At 45.9% G+C, this 17,147-nt stretch overlaps 1 long non-coding RNA gene across 1 annotated transcript; it reads left to right on the forward strand.

Annotated features, from left to right (window-relative positions):
- The first annotated feature begins 9,234 nt into the window (after positions 1-9,234).
- Positions 9,235-12,035, forward strand: LOC136505307 (uncharacterized). Its single transcript, XR_010771167.1, has 3 exons — positions 9,235-9,602; positions 10,886-11,033; positions 11,769-12,035. It is a non-coding gene; the product is annotated as an uncharacterized lncRNA (long non-coding RNA).
- The last annotated feature ends 5,112 nt before the right edge of the window (positions 12,036-17,147 follow it).

The following is a 17,147-nucleotide window of genomic DNA, read 5'->3' on the forward strand; positions in this document are numbered from 1 at the left end:
ACCCAGGAAACAAGCAGAGCAAGTAAGGCAGGACACTCAAGACAACCGCAATACCAAAGACCGAACCCTGCACACCTGCAGGACAGTACTGATAGGACACATGTCAGAAGGGTGCCCTGCAACCTTCTAGACATGTCAGAACCCAAACAGTGTTGAGGGCGTCAACATTTGCCCTACAGTGTTGTGGGTGCCATCAATTCCCATACCAGGCCAGCATGGTAAGGCCCCCCACATGCATCTAGGCATCCACAATATTGTGGGCGCCGGTATTTACCATACCTGGTGCAACACGGTAAAACCTCCCACATGCGTCTAACATTAACAGTATTGTGGGTGCCTACAATCATCTTGTACCCGACGGCGTGGGCAACAAGACTTAGTAGCATACGTACTCTCTCTCTTGTAAGGTCGTCCCCTTCATCTATAAAAGGGGATGCGCTCCCTCCAAAAGCAGGACGATCGATTCAACACACAACAACAGAACTGCTAGGTTCATACCTAGAGCACAGGCTCAAACACTCATTGCACGTAGGAGCTCCTGTCACTCTTGGCCCTTCAGACCAGAGTCCGACCAGATCTCTTGCAACCCCATCTTACTCCCTCTCATTTCTAACCCCACAGCAAACTTCGAGCACCTAGGCTCAGGAATAAAGTCACCAACCGACTCAAACTGGACATAGGGTACGTTGCCTGAACTAGTATAAACCCTGTGTCATTGAGTGCTAGGCCACATCCGATCACAACGTACGGCAAAACTACAAATATTCACTTGTTGGTCATGTTCTGCACCGACAGTTGGCGCCCTCCATGGGGAAGACGTCGTATGTTCACGCTTTTGGTCAACGGATGGCCCACCTTTCCACCGTCTTCGGCATGGCGGGCTCAGGCGATATAACTCACTTTGGCTCGCTGGACTTTCCCACGCTCCCACCTATTAGGACATGGGTTCCTCCCATCTTGGGACATCCCAGGCCTTCCTCTTTGGAAGCCTAGACTTCATCGCTGACTGGCTCAGCATGCTTCACCTTCACAAGGAGGCGCCTATCCTAGCACCTGTCGGAGGAGGAATGCCCTCTGTCATCTCTGAGCCACCCAGCGACCTCAACAACGAGGCGCCTGTGCTTCACTCTAAGCACATGCTGGGCTCAAACCCCACTGTGAGTAACGTATGTTTTGTTCTTTACTCACTATTTACTATCTTCCGCCGATTATCCGAAGGGACCCCATTGTCTACACCGCAACCACCATACGGTCGGTTCCCCTATGGCCTCACGTCCCCCATGGATGCGTACACTTGGGGGCTCTGAAAGATGCTGACGCCACCCCCTCTCACATCCGAATTCGTGGGGATGGCGAGCTACGCTCCCACCTCCTTCGATGACCTCATGGATGATGAGTTTGAGAGCGACGGCTCCAGCATCGGTGATGTGGCACCTAGACAACCTCTATCCTAGGAGTGTACTATGGTGGACACCCCGGGACAGCCACCGGTGGTAGCAGAGTCCCTATAGACACATACCCCTCTGAACCCTCATGTGGAAGCCCTCGTGTGTGCACAGGAGCATGGTGAGGAGCTGCGACAAAGGTGGCAGAACCAGCCGCTGCATGCACCAGCATGCTCGGTGCAGCACTCTGCACCGCACGCGTGTAACTCGGCGAGCGGCGCCCGAGGGAAGAGATCCCCCATAGTTCACTCGGGCTGGCCAGAACATCGCCATTGTGGCGATGCTTCTGCGCGGCCTTCCCGAGCCCATCGACCCCAGAAACAGGCGATCCACTAGAACCTCCGAGCGCTGGTGGAGACCGCCGCCGTTCAACAGGCGGAGAGCCCTGCATCACGATGCTGACTCATGGTCTCTTTCCCCACTGAGGGAATGGGGGCACACCAGTCCGGTCGCTCCAACCACTCACTGCAGCAGCCGCCAAGCGCAGCACAGGAGGCCATAGCCGCGCCACGGCCAGACCCGGTGCCCGCTCCACACCAACCGCCAGTGCGCGAATGCCTCGGTCTAAACTGAGACGCTCGCAGTGTCATCAACAACTAGCGTTAGGCCTAGCATGATGATGATGTGCACTGAGCGACGACAAGAGCAGGCAGCATGAGCCTCGGCTAGACCATCGATGGAAGCGGCGACACACGCCCCAAGTATGGTCACCGGTCGGATGACCAGAGTCCCAGCCTAGACGGCTTGGGACCCTGGGCCTTTGGCCGTCGCATCTAGAGAGCGTCGTTCCCACAACGCTTTTGACCACCCACCAACATCGCCAAGTATATCGGGGAGATGAATCCTAGTATATGGCTCGAAGACTTCTGACTTGCTTGCCGAGCCGGTGGAGTGGATGATGACCACTTCATCATTCAGTACCTCCCCATCTGTGTGGGGAACATGTCTGAATTCGCCCGGGGGCTCGGGGGCTACACCCACGGGTGCGCTCGCGTGCACCCGCTGTCAAAGCAAAAAAATTCCCTCACTGACAAGACAAAATACCCCCTAGGCGATTCCACCTGAATCGCCCAGGGGCTTAGGGGCTACACCCATGGTTGCGCTCGCGCGCACCCGCTGTCAAGACAAAAAATCCCCCAGACGATTCTACCCAAATTACCAGGAGGCTCGGGGCTCCTGTCAGGTTCATAAACCCGAGGTCCCTGATGGACCTACTTCCTAGCAAAAGCTCGGCCCAGCAAACGACGTTGTCAACGATGTGCAACTCCTCAGCCAGCCTAAATACCTTACGACAGGCCAGAAGGGCAATTCAGTCTCTGACTGGAAGGCCTGGCCAAGGAGGAACAGTGCTCGCTTCTAACTCTGAATGGAGGGCCTAGCCAACGCCCGCCTCCGCGCTCCGACTTCGACCCGCGTCTTCGACCGGAAGGCATGGCCAAAGCGCTCTGCCTTCGACTCCAACCCGTGTCTCCGACCAAAAGGCCTAGCCAACACCCGCCTCCGTCTCCGACTCCGACCCGCTTCTCCGACCAGGGATACACCGAACTCCTGCTTACAGCTCTTCTCCGACCAGCACAGTCGGAGCTGACTGGGACCAACCGACCATGGACGCTTGCTCGGTAAGGACCCAGGAAACAAGCAGAGCAAGTAAGGCAGGACACTCAAGACAACTGCAATACCGAAGACCGTATCTTGCACACCTGCAGGATAGTACCGACAGGACATGTCAGAAGGGTGCCCTACAACCTTCCAGACATGTCAGAACCCAAACAGTGTTGAGGGCGCTGACATTTGCCCTATAGTGTTGTGGGCACCATCAATTCCCATACTAGGCTAGCATGGTAAGGCCCCCCCACCACATGCATCTGGGCATCCACAGTGTTGTGGGCGCCGATATTTACCACACCTAGTGCAACACGGTAAAACCTCCCACATGCGTCTGACATCAACAGTATTATGGGCGCCTACAATCATCTTGTACCCGATGGCATGGGCAACAAGACTTGGTAGCATACATACTCTCTCTCTCTCTCTCTTGTAAGGATGTCCCCTTCATCTATAAAAGGGGATGCGCTCCCTCCAAAAGCAGGACGATCGATTCAACACACAACAACAGAACCGCTAAGTTCAAACCTAGAGCACATGCTCGAACACTCATCGCACGTAGGAGCTCCCATCACTCTTGGTCTTTCAGACCAGAGTCCGACTGGACCTCTTGTAACCCCCATCTTAGTCCCTCTCATTTGTAACCCCACAGCAAACTTCGAGCACCTAGGCTCAGGAATAAATTCACCGACCGACTCAAACTGGACGTAGGGCACGTTGCCTGAACCAGTATAAACCCTATGTCATTGAGTGTCAGGCCACATCCGATCACAACGTACGGCAAAACTATAAATATTCACTTGTTGGTCACTTTCTGCACCGATAGAAGGCGTGGCTCAGGGTTTATGACTAGACGCTAGCAAGGTTGAAGGACCGGATGCGGCGCTTGTGCGTCCGGTCGTGGTGACATGGCACGACAGAGACAGCGTGGGAGGGCTGGACTCTGGAGCACATCCGGTCATCAGTGACCTAACACATCCAGTCAGCCTTGGGAGCTCTCAGTGTGGTTTCTGACCATGACTGGACGCATGCTAGGGCGCGTCCGGTCAGTTGCTGGCTGAGCATGTGAGTGCACAGGCGCGCGCGATCAAACTCTAGGAGGTTGTGTCTGGTCATCGCTTCGGCACGTCCGATCTTTGCTAAGGCGCTTGCGCGGGAGAAGTAGCCGTTGGGATTGGGTGGCGCACGTTCAAAGCAGTGACATGTGGTGAGGATCCCATGACTGGACGCAGTGCCTGGCGCGTCCGGTCGTCCTGAAATCTGCCCAGTGAAGGGGTAACGGCTCTTTTTGTTCGTGGGGTTATAAATAGAGCACTTGGCCGGCCTTGGGCTAGTAGCTGAGCACCCTTAAGCCTGGTGGCTTGTGTAGGTGTGCTTGGGAGCCCTCTAACTCACATGCGCTTCATAGTGATCATCCGATTGAGTGTGAGTGGGATTCTAGTGCGATTGCTTCATGAGGTTGCATCGAGTGGTACTAGGTGATCGAATTGCAAGCCGGTGGTGCTTATTACTGTTGGAGGTTGTACCTCCTAGACGGCTTGGTGGTGGTCTCCGTTGAAGCACGCAAAGAAAATTATGCGATGCTTTGGAGAAGTGATTGTGAGGGGGATTGTGCTCACCTACGGGAGCCGCGAAGAGCAACTCTAGTAGAGCGAGACGCGAAGAACGACAAGTGGTCCAGCCGGATCAAGTACTAGAGCTTTTGGTAAGCACTTCACGTGGGAGAGTGTGACTTGTGGGTTACCACTAGCAAGAAGACCGGCGGCAACCTTGGAGCTTATCTCAGCGGGGACTAACGTGTTGGTAAGCACGTGAACCTCGGGATAAAATCACCGTGTCATCCTTGTCTTACCGTTGGTTTACAATTCCCTTACACAAGTTGATAATTACTTTCACATTCGTTGTGCTTGTGTAGTTGCTCTTGTAATTAGTTAGCTTATATAGCTTGCTAGTTATCTTTTTGCTTGTGTAGCATAGAAGTAGCTCCCTTGCGTGACTAATTCGATTTGAGCGACCTTGTTAGTCACATTGCTTAGTTTGTGTAGCTAAGTAATTTGTGTTCTATAATTTGGCTTCTGTAGCCTTGTTATTGAGCATTGCTAGTGAGCTTAGGTGGCTTTATGCTTTTACTTTATTAGCATGTGTAGGAGCTCACTGGTTGCTTTAGTACTAGCGAGCATAAATTTGTGATCTTACTCCTAGAATTTGTTAGGTAAGCTCTAACTAGCCCGGCACCTTTGTTGTCTAATTAGGATCTTTATAAGGTGCTTGTGAACTTAAATAGAGGGGTATAGTCTTGGCTAGACCGTTAGTTTTAATTCCGTATTTATCTCAGTTAGCCGACGCGTTTAATTATAGAAATGACTATTCACCCCTATAACCCACCATCTAGACCCTACAGTGGTGTAGTGATTGGACATATATCACAGTGGCCAACAACGACCTTCTACCCACGATTAAGCCTCCCCTCTAGCTTAGCACATGCAATTAACATAGTAATTAAGATGAGAACAACAATGCACAATTTGGTAGACTAAGTAGTAGTAGCTTTTCCTTTACGATTACGAAACCGATAGGGTTAGCCCGTACGTCCTGTTTAGAATAATGGCGAATGGGAAGGACTGAAAGAAAATACACACTAGACCGTCGTCTTACCAGGTTTAATTTCTAAGGAGTGGTATCTAGAAGAAAGACGACATTTTCCACAACGAAAACCCACTTTTGGAACATGCCTTGAGCCCTTTGGCAATCGATAGATCTACTTTGTTTCTCAACCACAACCACTCTACTCTAACCGAATCATTGTCCTTTCTCTTCGTTTCACTCCTTTACTCCAAAGAAAAGAGAAGATAACGTCGTCCAAAGGTCCACACATACTTATTCTACTAGTAAATAACCTCAAATCGTCAGTCTAATCAAAGTGCGAGCAAACACCCACCTCATCAGCTGCCAACTACCTTGTGGGAAAAAGTAGGCACTTTTTTTGATTGATTATGGCTCCGTTCGCTAGTCTGAACTTTGGCTGAAACTGGCTGAAAAACACTGTTCCGGCTGAATTGTTGTGAGAGAAAAATACTGTTCCGACTAAAAAAACAAGCCGAACAAGCCAAATTTAAGACAAGCGAACGAGGCCTATATTCCAATCCAACGTCGTCAACCTCATCAGGTCACCTCCTGCCGACTGTCTCTGGGCTACAAACTATTGTTATTGTTATACATTTCTCAATTAATTTATGTCCCCAATTCATCAATTTCGGTAGAATGTTATTATTAGGAAATTATTGGTCTTCACATTTCTCCGACGATGCAAATTCTTGACCATACCCTTGCTATTCATAAGAATACCCCTTTCGGCTGCAGTTTCAGCTGCCACAAGAATTGTGGCCGAGCGGAGTAGAATTTCAGAACTTTCTGCACGGATCCTAGAAAAGCGAAACTGTGAAACTGAATTTCAAATTTGTGTACACAAATCCTAGAATAACAAACTGCGAAATTAAATTTGGATGGGGCGGCAATTGGCACGTACGACATCCAAGTCTAAGATGAATGATGAACATCCCGTCAACTTCTTGAAAGCACTGCGCCAAATTCTCACTTTAGAAACAGGGGTATTTTTACTGTAGGGGCAGCTGGTGATTGAGCCGCCCCTACAGTGGACGTCTTCGGGCCCCAGCAGTCCAGCCGCCTCTACAGATGGCGCTATAGGGGCGGCTGGTAACCTAAGCCGCCCCTACAGTGCTCACTTGTCTTTTTTCAAATTTTAAAATTTGAAATGTTCAAATTTAGTCAAATGATAAGATAACCAAAATAAAAGTTGTAGATCTTGATGAGTTGAACAACTTTTGTATTCATCACTTTTACATATGAAATCATTTAGGGTTTGAAAATTTGGTTTGAACTTGTCAAATTTCAAATTTTAAAATATGTAAAACATTGTCACATTCAAGTTTGATCAAACTTAATTGCTGAAGCACGATTTTAGCAATTTTCAGGAAAAAACCATCACATTTGGAGTTAGTACGAGGGAGAACAACTAGTTACAAAGTTTACCCATAAATTAAAAAGAGAAATCACACTGTTCTAGATGATCCTTACATGATCATAGTCATCAGTGTGATTTCTTTTTTTAATCTGTGGGTCAACTGTGTAACAAGTTTTTCTTCCTCATACTGACTCCAAATCTGATGATTTTTTTCCTAAAATTTTTTAAAATCATTCTCTATCAATTTATTTTGTTGGTTTTGTCAATATATATATATGAAAAGTTTGAGCAATTTAAATTTTGAATTTCAAAAAAATGCAACTTCAGACAAGATTTTGGTTCCCTAAATGATTTCGGCTGAAAAGTGATAAATACCAAAGTTGAATAACTCATCAAGATCTACAACTTTTGTATTGGTCATTTCTTCATATGACAAAGTCGTAACGATATTGTTCATAAATGTGACACATCTCTCGTAAGGTTTTATAAACTATATGAGACATGTGTAAGATTAGTGAACAACGTGTACTAAGAATTTGTCAAATGACAAAATGACCAAAATAAAAGTTGTAGATATTAATGAGTTGAACAACTTTGGTATTCATCGCTTTTTATGTTAAAATCAATTTGGGTCTCAAATTTTGGTTCGATCTTGTTGTTTTTCAAAATTTCAAATTTGAAAGGTTCAAATTTTGTCAAATGACAAGATGACTAAAATAAAAGTTGTAGATATTAATGAGTTGAACAACTTTGGTATTCATCAGTTTTTATGTTGAAATCATTTTGGGTCTCAAATTTTGGTTTGAACTTCTCTTTTTTTTAAATTTCAAATTTAAAAAGTTTAAATTTTGTCAAATGACAAGATGACCAAAATAAAAGTTGTAGATCTTGATGAGTTGAACAACTTTTGTATTCATCACTTTTACATATGAAATTATTTAGGGTTTGAAAATTTGGTTTGAACTTGTTAAATTTCAAATTTTAAAATGTGTAAAACATTGTCACATCCAAGTTTGATCAAACTTAAATGCTGAAGAATGATTTTAGAAATTTTTAGGAAAAAAATCATCACATTTGGAGTTAGTATGAGGAAGAACAACTAGTTACAAAGTTTACCCACAGATTAAAAAGAGAAATCACACTGTTATAGATAATCCTTACATGATCATAGTGAACAGCGTGATTTTTTTTAATCTGTGGGTCAACTTTATAACTAGTTTTTCTTCCTCGTACTAACTCCAATTCTGATGATTTTTTTTCCTAAAATTTTTTAAAATCATTCTCTATCAATTTATTTTGTTGGTTTTGTCAATATATACATATAAAAAGTTTGAGCAATTTAAATTTTGAATTTAAAAAAATACAACTTTAGACAAGATTTTGGTACCCGAAATGATTTCAGCTGAAAAAGTGATAAATACCAAAGTTGAATAACTCATCAAGATCTATAACTTTTGTATTGGTCATTTCTTCATATGACAAAGTGGTAATGACATTGTTCCCAAATGTGACACATCTCTCATAAGGTTTTATAAACTATATGAGACATGTGTAAAATTAGTGAACAGTGTGTGCTAACAATTTATCAAATGAAGAAATGACCAAAATAAAAGTTGCAGATATTCATGAGTTAAACAACTTTGGTATTCATCGCTTTTTATGTTGAAATTAATTTGGGTCTCAAATTTTAGTTCGAACTTGTCGTTTTTTAAAACTTCAAATTTGAAAGGTTCAAATTTTTTCAAATGACAAGATGACTAAAATAAAAGTTGTAGATATTAATGAGTTGAACAACTTTGGTATTCATCACTTTTTATGTCGAAATCATTTTGGGTCTCAAATTTTGGTTGGAACTTGTCATTTTTTAAAATTTCAAATTTGAAAGGTTCAAATTTTGTCAAATGACAAGATGACCAAAATAAAAGTTGTAGATCTCGATTATTTTTGAAACTTTGTAGCAGACGTTTTTTTCCATTTGAATTCATTTACAGTTTACAAAATTAATTGCAATAGTAACTATGAATTTTACTAGAAATTAAAAATAAAAATAACACAAGACAGTAATGGGCCTAAACCTCAAAATGAACCCGTTACTATGCTCAGCCCATAATTGCTCACCATCGATTCAAGATCCAACGGCCTTCGTTACGCCCATAGAATATAAAATGGAGTGAAAACCCTAGCCCTCTCCCCATAGCCCCGCACACCGCGCCCTCCCCATAGCTCCGCGCCCCTCGCCGCATCCCGCAGCCACGCCCTCTCCCCAATCCCCCGCACCGCGTCCTCCCCACAGCCCTTCACCGCACCCCTCGCCGTAACCCGCAGCCCCGCACCGAGCCCTCTCCCCACATCCCTGCGATGCTCAGACGTGGATCCGGCGAGGGAGGCATGGATCCGGCTATCTGTTCCTCAAGGCATGTCGGCGCAGTCGGGAGGAGGCAGCTGCAGCGGCAGCGAGCGTGAGCCAGGGAGTCGGCAGCGGCGGAGGGCTCTTGACCGCTCCTCCTCTGCAGGCGGTACTTCGTTCCGTGGCCGCTGCTGCACCCATCCGGCAAAACTCGAGCTCACAGGTACATGTACTCGCACGCCCCTGCCTACTTCCTTTACCATTCCGTGTCTGCATTGCATATACTATGGAAGATTTTTCAGTGTGTACTAGAATGTAGCATTGACTATTGTAGTACTAGAATGGGTAATTACAAAGCAGATATCAAAGGTTCATATATATCTTCGTGAGTTGGCAGTATATGTTGAGAGCCTGAGATTGGCACCTGAAATGATAGTCTAAGAGTAGAGAGTTGAGAGCTAAGTATTGTGCTGAGGTGTTGAATTTTCAGCAGGAAAACATTTGAGAAACAAATCTGAGCAGTAGTACTTGAGGAGGTTCCAAAACAAGATGATTTATCAATCATATCATATATAAAGAAGACATTAATTTTGTATAAATTATATGATGAAAATATGGTTCTTTTGTTTTCTTCCCTTTTTAATTATGAATAGAGGCTCTGTTCATCTTTTTTTCCTTGCAGCTTCCTGCGTTCTTATATCATTATCTCCATAGACTATTGTAATAATTTGATTTACACCGAAAGGCATCAGTAGAGCAGCAAAGCAAACTTTCAGGAGCTAAGTCAGAAGTTAATCTTATTTCTTAGGTTCAATCTAATATTTGGTAAATCAGTTCACTTGTTGCTTCAGTTCTAGCCACTATCTTATTAATATGGAATCAGGACATCATAGCTCTACTAAAATAAGATATGCTAGTGTATAATGAAATTTCAGATTTTGGAAAGCAAAGATTATGCTACCATAAATTTTTAGGAATAGAAATATAAAGATTCTGCATACACGGAATAGACATAATATGGAATCAGGACATTATAGCCTTTGCACCATACTATGTTTTAGGTTTCGAAAAGTAAAGATTCTGCTACTATAGATTTTTAGGAATATGATTTTAAAATGCAAGATAACATATCTAGAAATTAGATGAGGCATTGCTCCATATTATGTTGGGCTTCAGATTTTGAAGGGCCTGAATGCCTGAGAGGTGATGACTGCTCAGTGATTATTTGTTCCTCTGGACTTCATGCAGAACAATTCTGTAACTTGTTGACTACTCAGTGATTATTTATCTATACTTCATGCAGCCAGCATTATAATTTCTTTCTTTACAGATTTTTTTTCTATGCCTATTAGTACCTTCATATCCAGTATGTTCTTTATCTCGCATTAGCATGATAATTTGAACCTATTTGGTTTCAAGTTAACTTTGACCATCGTGAAATTTAAATTACCTTGCAGCCGTGTTCTCGGCCTATTCTGTAACTAAATTAATTTTGTGGTCACGTAGAGATATAAGTTTGTCTCCGAGAAGGCTTGGCGGCACGGGGCTTGGAGCCCGGATTGATACAGGGCGCGGCGACCTCAGCGGCCAGGGAGCTCCTCCTCCTCCGGCAGCTACATCCACAGCGAGCCCCATCCCCGGCGTACATACTTTCGTGGGTACCCATGCTTTTAGGATCTCTCTGTGCACTCTGCAAGCAGAGACATCAGCTAGGCCCTTTTTATTCTACAGTGAACAATCTTTATATTAACTTGTGCTTTGTTTGTTCCTCTAGCCAGATATGTCATTTCAGTTAATGCATATGCTAGCACTTAAGAATTACTTAATTCATTCATGTTGTTTAGTGCTTGTCGGTTGTTTTTTTAAGCTGGATTCTGTTCATAAATGTTTTGCATAGCAGCATCTGCAACTGGCTTGTAATGATGAATAGGAATTTTTGGCTATTAGTCTCTCTTGCACTAAGCTTTATAGAATGCTTGCATGTGTGTTGACGGTAGCACTAGATCAATAGCAGCATATGTGTTGACACTAACAGATTTATCGTTGTTCTATTAGCTATCAATATAGTTTAAAACCTTAAATATAGATTAAAATCTTTAACTTTAGCTAGTTCAATACAGTAGCAGCAGTGCAGTTCTGCAGCACAACAATTAAGCACCTTTCATCTTGATGCAGTCAAATTAATGTCATCATTATTTCTAGAAAGCAGTTCATTTATGAACATAGGCTACTTATTTCCATTGATGCAGAAAGCAGTTCAGTTTGAGTAATTTATTTAGTCATAAATCTTGCTCTGTTCGGCAGCTATTATTGCTTGAAATATAATGTAATTTAGCAAAATCAGATTCTTAGCCTATTCTGTAACTTCATTCATTTTATGGTCATGTAGGAATATAAGTTCGGCTCCGAGAAGACTAGTGCTTTGAACACATGCTGTACGTGGAGAGGCAGCATAAATTGTAGCCATGAAGAGGATGACAACATAAGTATCTATATGTCCTATATATATGTATGTACTACTAGAACTTATTATGTTGAATGGCTAGGACTATGAACCAATATTATCTTTTAATGTAATGGTTGAACACTTCGATGAAGTTGAAATATATTGGGATTTGAATCAGATACATATATCCATGTATTGGTATTTATTGTATTTGTGTTCTGAATTGACATTTGGACCATATGTGTGCATTTGGAATTTGAATTATTATTTTTTTGCTAGAAAATCCACTGTAGGGGCGGTTCTTGATTGAACCGCCCTTACAAATACATACAGCAGGAGCGGCTGGTGATATAGCCGTCCTTACAGAAGTCCACTACAGGGGCGGCTGATATTACCAGCCACTCCTACAGAAGACATTGTAGGGGCGGCTGAAAACACCAGCCATCCCTACAGAGGGCATTGCAGGGGCGGTCAGGAAACCTTGGGAAGGGTGGCTGACGTAGCCGCCCCTATAGAGGCTCTAGAGCCGTCCTACAGTAACATTGTGTAGTAGTGAAGCCCCCCTACCAATCTGCTAGACGTTTGGACACGTTAGTGACCAACGTTAACGCAGCACGCACAGTGCACCGATTCGCTTCGTCCGCAAGGTCGTTTGGTTCCCTAGCAAGCAGATCCGCATGCAGATGGTTTTTTTTTTTTACAACACCGCATGCAGATGGTTGGACGCACTCACAGGGCAGAATAGCATCTGCTCATCCGTGGCAGTTTCGCAATGTGCAGTTGCCGAGAGGACACAACTTTTCGATTTCGCCCCACATCCTGTCCTGATAGTACAAAATTGATCAAATAGTAATTCACTCTTTGGGAGCCCCAACTGATAGTGCAATCATACATTTACAAAGCTGGATGAGGTCGCATGTTCGTCACAGCTTCTTCATAATTACTTCTACGGAGAAGACGAAGCAATCCTAAACCCTAAACTCTAAACCCAACTATTAGTCTAAAAACTGCTCCGGCCTATCGACTTGCATCTTGCATGCATTTGTGGCTCCCTGGCTTGGATTCTTGCGCATTCAAGACAGTGTGCCTTTGATCTGCCTGCCCATGTACTAGGCCATAGGAACACAGATCCAGAGGGAAAACGGGGGTGACTGGAATCTTCACTGCTAGCGGCCGAGGATCAATTTTTGTGTGCCTTGAATCGAGGCCCAATGTCTATGGCAGGTGACTGAAGCTACTCATGTTTCATGGAGACTTGGAGAGGATCGGAGTGAGAAATGTGAGGAAGAAGGCCACTTTGTTTTTTTTATTTATTATTAGGAGTAAATTGGTGACGACATTTTAGTCGACACAACAAAAAATCACTAGTCCATTTTTTTACTATTAGGCAGGTTGCTGGGTCTCTGTGTGCATTAACTCGATCGGCCGAGAAAATTGAGGTGTCCAGCAGCGCCTGCTGCGTGCGTGCGTGCGTTTTCTAAACACAAGGCTGCATGCGACCGTGTTCTTCGCTAGCTGAGCGAGGTGCGTTGCGCGCGGCGGGCGGGGCTCGCGGCGTGCACAAGCCGTAGGCAGCCACCACGCTCGACATTAGTCTTGAATATAGACGTCTAATAGCAAAACTTAACTATATATAGCCTTCTAATGGTTGTACTTATATTTACAGTCCCACCTATCAACTTATCTATGTAGTATTTGGCTCACTTATAACCTATTTTTTTCTTTCACGATGTTCTTGGTTCTTGTGCATCGATCAGTTGACTGTAAATTCGAAGTGTATTTGGTAGAGATCTGGATTCTCGTAAAATGTTTCAGATCTAGATTCTCTTAAGAAACTTTTCGGATGATGAATTATAATCGCTTTATTACAGTAGATTGTTTGGCTTTTGCTAACGTGAAAACTAACAGAGAATGCTCCTTTTTTGGCCTTAGGATGAGATAATTAAGGCAGGTTGTTTGATTTTCTTTTCTCCAATACCCAAAAAAAACTTATACTCTCTTCGTTTCCGAATACCTAAAGTTCGACCTTTTGCTCACGCCCATGCACGATTTATACACTCAATTTAATACAATTCAAATTCACCTTTGATGCACCGGTGGAGTAGAGCAAAAAAAAAATGGTCTTCGACTCCACAAGCAGCTTCATTATTGATGTGATGAACCTATTTTGGGGAAAACGTTAATATCTTCTGATAGTAGATAATAGAGAAGGAGTAAGGTAAAGCTAGTATTTTCAGCTGAGAGCGAGTTTTAACAAGCTTCATTTGAGGAGTTATTCCATTTCAACCCGTTTGGAGAAAAATTTGCTCCAAAAATCTCCTAAAACTGCCGAAGAAGCTGCGCCAAATAACTCCACGTGTGTATATATACTTGGCACAATGAAGCAGCTGATAAATATGTGACGAGTGGACGTTGGTTGCACGAAGAGATCGAGGGTGGGGTGGAACTGATGCTGCCCATAAACTTGCACGGCCGGCGAAAATAACAGATCACTTGGCGGTTTCGTGTTTTAATTCGTTGGTGTGTGCTGAGCAAACTATCGTTTGAGACTAGTATAGTACAATATCCGAGTGGTTAATATATCTCTATTTCATGAAGAGAAAAAAGAATTAACTAATTGCCAGTGTCACATATACTCCGTACTTGGCCCTGTTCGCTTCGCTGAAAAGCCAGACTGAAAAGTACAGTTGAGAGAAAAACAATGTACCATGGCTGATAAGTCAGGCTAATAAGTTCAAGCGAACAGGGCCATATAGGGTGTGTTTGGTTTGTTTCCCTGACAAGCCTAGCTAGAAAAACTAAGACAGGCTAGCCTTAGCCTACTCTAAGTAAGCCAATTCGTAGTTGTTTGGTTGTCTGCATTGTGTAAGCCTAGCTAGACACAGGTTTGTTTGGTTGGATGGCTTGCTTTGCGTAGAGTCACCTGTTCTTTGAGAAGGTGAGTTCACCCCCTTTAAGGCATTTTGTAGAACAGCCGGTGGGCATGCTCACCTGCACAGCGCAAGGAAGTAGCGCTCGGCCGGCGACCACCACCACCTGCTCCAACACCGGTCACCTCCTCCAGCTTGATGCGGCAGTCGAGCTCCTTCTCACGGACGCGGACCTCCTCGGTGAAGAAGGGGTATTGGATTCGCTCCTCTTCCTCCTCGCCGGCGCGCATGGCCTGGTCGTCCTCCTGCGCGTGGAGGAGACGGTCGACCTGGCCATCGGCCTCGAGCTGGACCATGAGGGCTTGGAGGCGATCGCAACGCTCCATCTCACGCTCGACGAAGAGCCCGTTGGTGGGCACGACCATGGCATAGGTGGAGTCGTTGGTGGACACGGCCATGGCGTAGGCGCGGCGCCGCTGGAGGAGCTCCTGCACCGCGCGCTCATGGCGCTCCCGTGCACCGTGGTGGTCGTCAAAGATCTCGTACTCGGCCTCATGTCAGCCCCTGGTGAAGGAGGTAGAGGTGGTGGCCATGGAAGCGGCAGAGGGACAAGGATGGGGGCGAATTGCTACTGCTTGCCATGTGACGAGATCCTAACATATGGATATGTTAAGCCTCGGGTTCAATGGTTCCCGAATGAAGAAGACCCCCTAACCGACCCCTCTAGGATTGCCCGGGGCTTGGGGGCTATACCCATTGGGTACGCTCATGCGCACCCTTTGGAGGAGAAACCCTGTAGAGCCTGACAACCCCGCAACCTCCGCGTAGGGCTCAGGGGCTTGCCCGAGCCCAGAGGCTCCCGATCTATGCCAGCACTCCGGGCCAGCCCTTGGCTCCTGCCCGGCCAACAACGCCAGCCAAGGCCTGGGCGCAAGAAGACACGCCCTGAGCTACCAAGGCTCGGGGGCTCCCCGGCGCTGTCCCTTGGGCATGGCATTGCCGGCCACTTTCCCAACAAGGTCACGCACGGGACGTGACACAAGAAGACAAAAGCTTCCCCGCGGCCTCCAGGGGCTCGGAGGCTCCCGGGCCCGCGCGTCAGCTCCTGGAGTCGACCTCCTTCACCACCAAGAACACTCCAGAAGGTCCACCTGGGGGAGGCCGCTCTAAGCCGACATAGCCTGACACGTAGAGTGTCAGAACAGAGCGGTCGGACGACGTCCAAGGCTTCTTCGGCTCCATGACACCGCCACGGTCCATAGCGCGTCGCTGCAAGGCCCTCTTGGACTCTGGCGCATGTAGACCGTAGACTCGTTCCCCCAAACCGCCATATACCCGACCTATCTCGTTATATAAGGGATAAGGTCGGACCTAGGGAGGGGGGACGATCATCAGAAGATCATTTCATTCCTTGGCCTCTGCTCAGCATCGAAAGCAAGGCAACCCAGAGAGGGGCACCGAGAGCTCCTCCACCGTCTTCCTTCACTCCGACGAGGAGAAGGCTCCACTAGCGGTGTGGCAATCTTAGGATTAGCACTGAGCTAACCTCCTACCAAATCTCTCTACAACCCTGTTGTAACCCCCCCGATTTTAGGTGCTTTTGAGCACAAGGATCATCAGCTACTGAACATAGGGCACTGATTGGCCCGAACCAGGATAAACCATTGCGTCTTCTCTGTGATTCTTGTATTCTTGAGTCCATCCGAGCCACCGGAGACCCATACTCTGACACCGACTCGAACAACAATGCTTGTCGCGGTTCCAACCCCACGACACCATGGCTGCGTGAGATGCTAGCCCCGGAGCACAACATCGGCGGCGGCGGGGAGCGGCGTGAGCCCGCGCCGATGGTGGCGGCCTGGTGGAGAGCTGCGCGAGGGAGAAGATGGCGGTGACTTGATTCAACACGCTACGTCGCTAAGCCTGGCTAGGATAGAATGACCATCCCGAGCGTTTCCCATAAGCCAGGCTAAAGGGGCCTCCCAGCATTAGCTAAGCCAGGCTACGGGTACCAAACATGTGGAGGATACATCTAGGAAGCTTGGCTAGGGGCTAAGCCAGACAACCAAACATACCCATAATATCATGTCTAGCTGTCCAGAAGATAAAAGCAGAGGATTTAACTGAAATGATTGTTGAGAAACCTAATCCATATATCCATACGGCCATCGGGGGTATCCATCTCCATCCACCTCGGCGTGTGCATGAATGCCGCGCCCGAATGCGAACCCAAAACAACCCCAATCCCGACCCTCGTGTGGCAGGAGAGCATGCAGGCCTCTCTTTGTATAGTACGTAGCAGGTCAGGTCCCTTGTCATCTTTCTCGTCTCCAGAGTATGCCACTCTGCCAAAAACCTTAAGCGCGTGTTCAGTTCCACCCCAAAATCCCAAAAAGTGCTACAGTACCTATCACATCGAATGTTTACGGCCCATGTATGGAGCATTAAATGT

Source organism: Miscanthus floridulus, chromosome 14, assembly GCF_019320115.1.
Source record: "Miscanthus floridulus cultivar M001 chromosome 14, ASM1932011v1, whole genome shotgun sequence".
Classification (NCBI taxonomy): Eukaryota; Viridiplantae; Streptophyta; class Magnoliopsida; order Poales; family Poaceae; genus Miscanthus; species Miscanthus floridulus.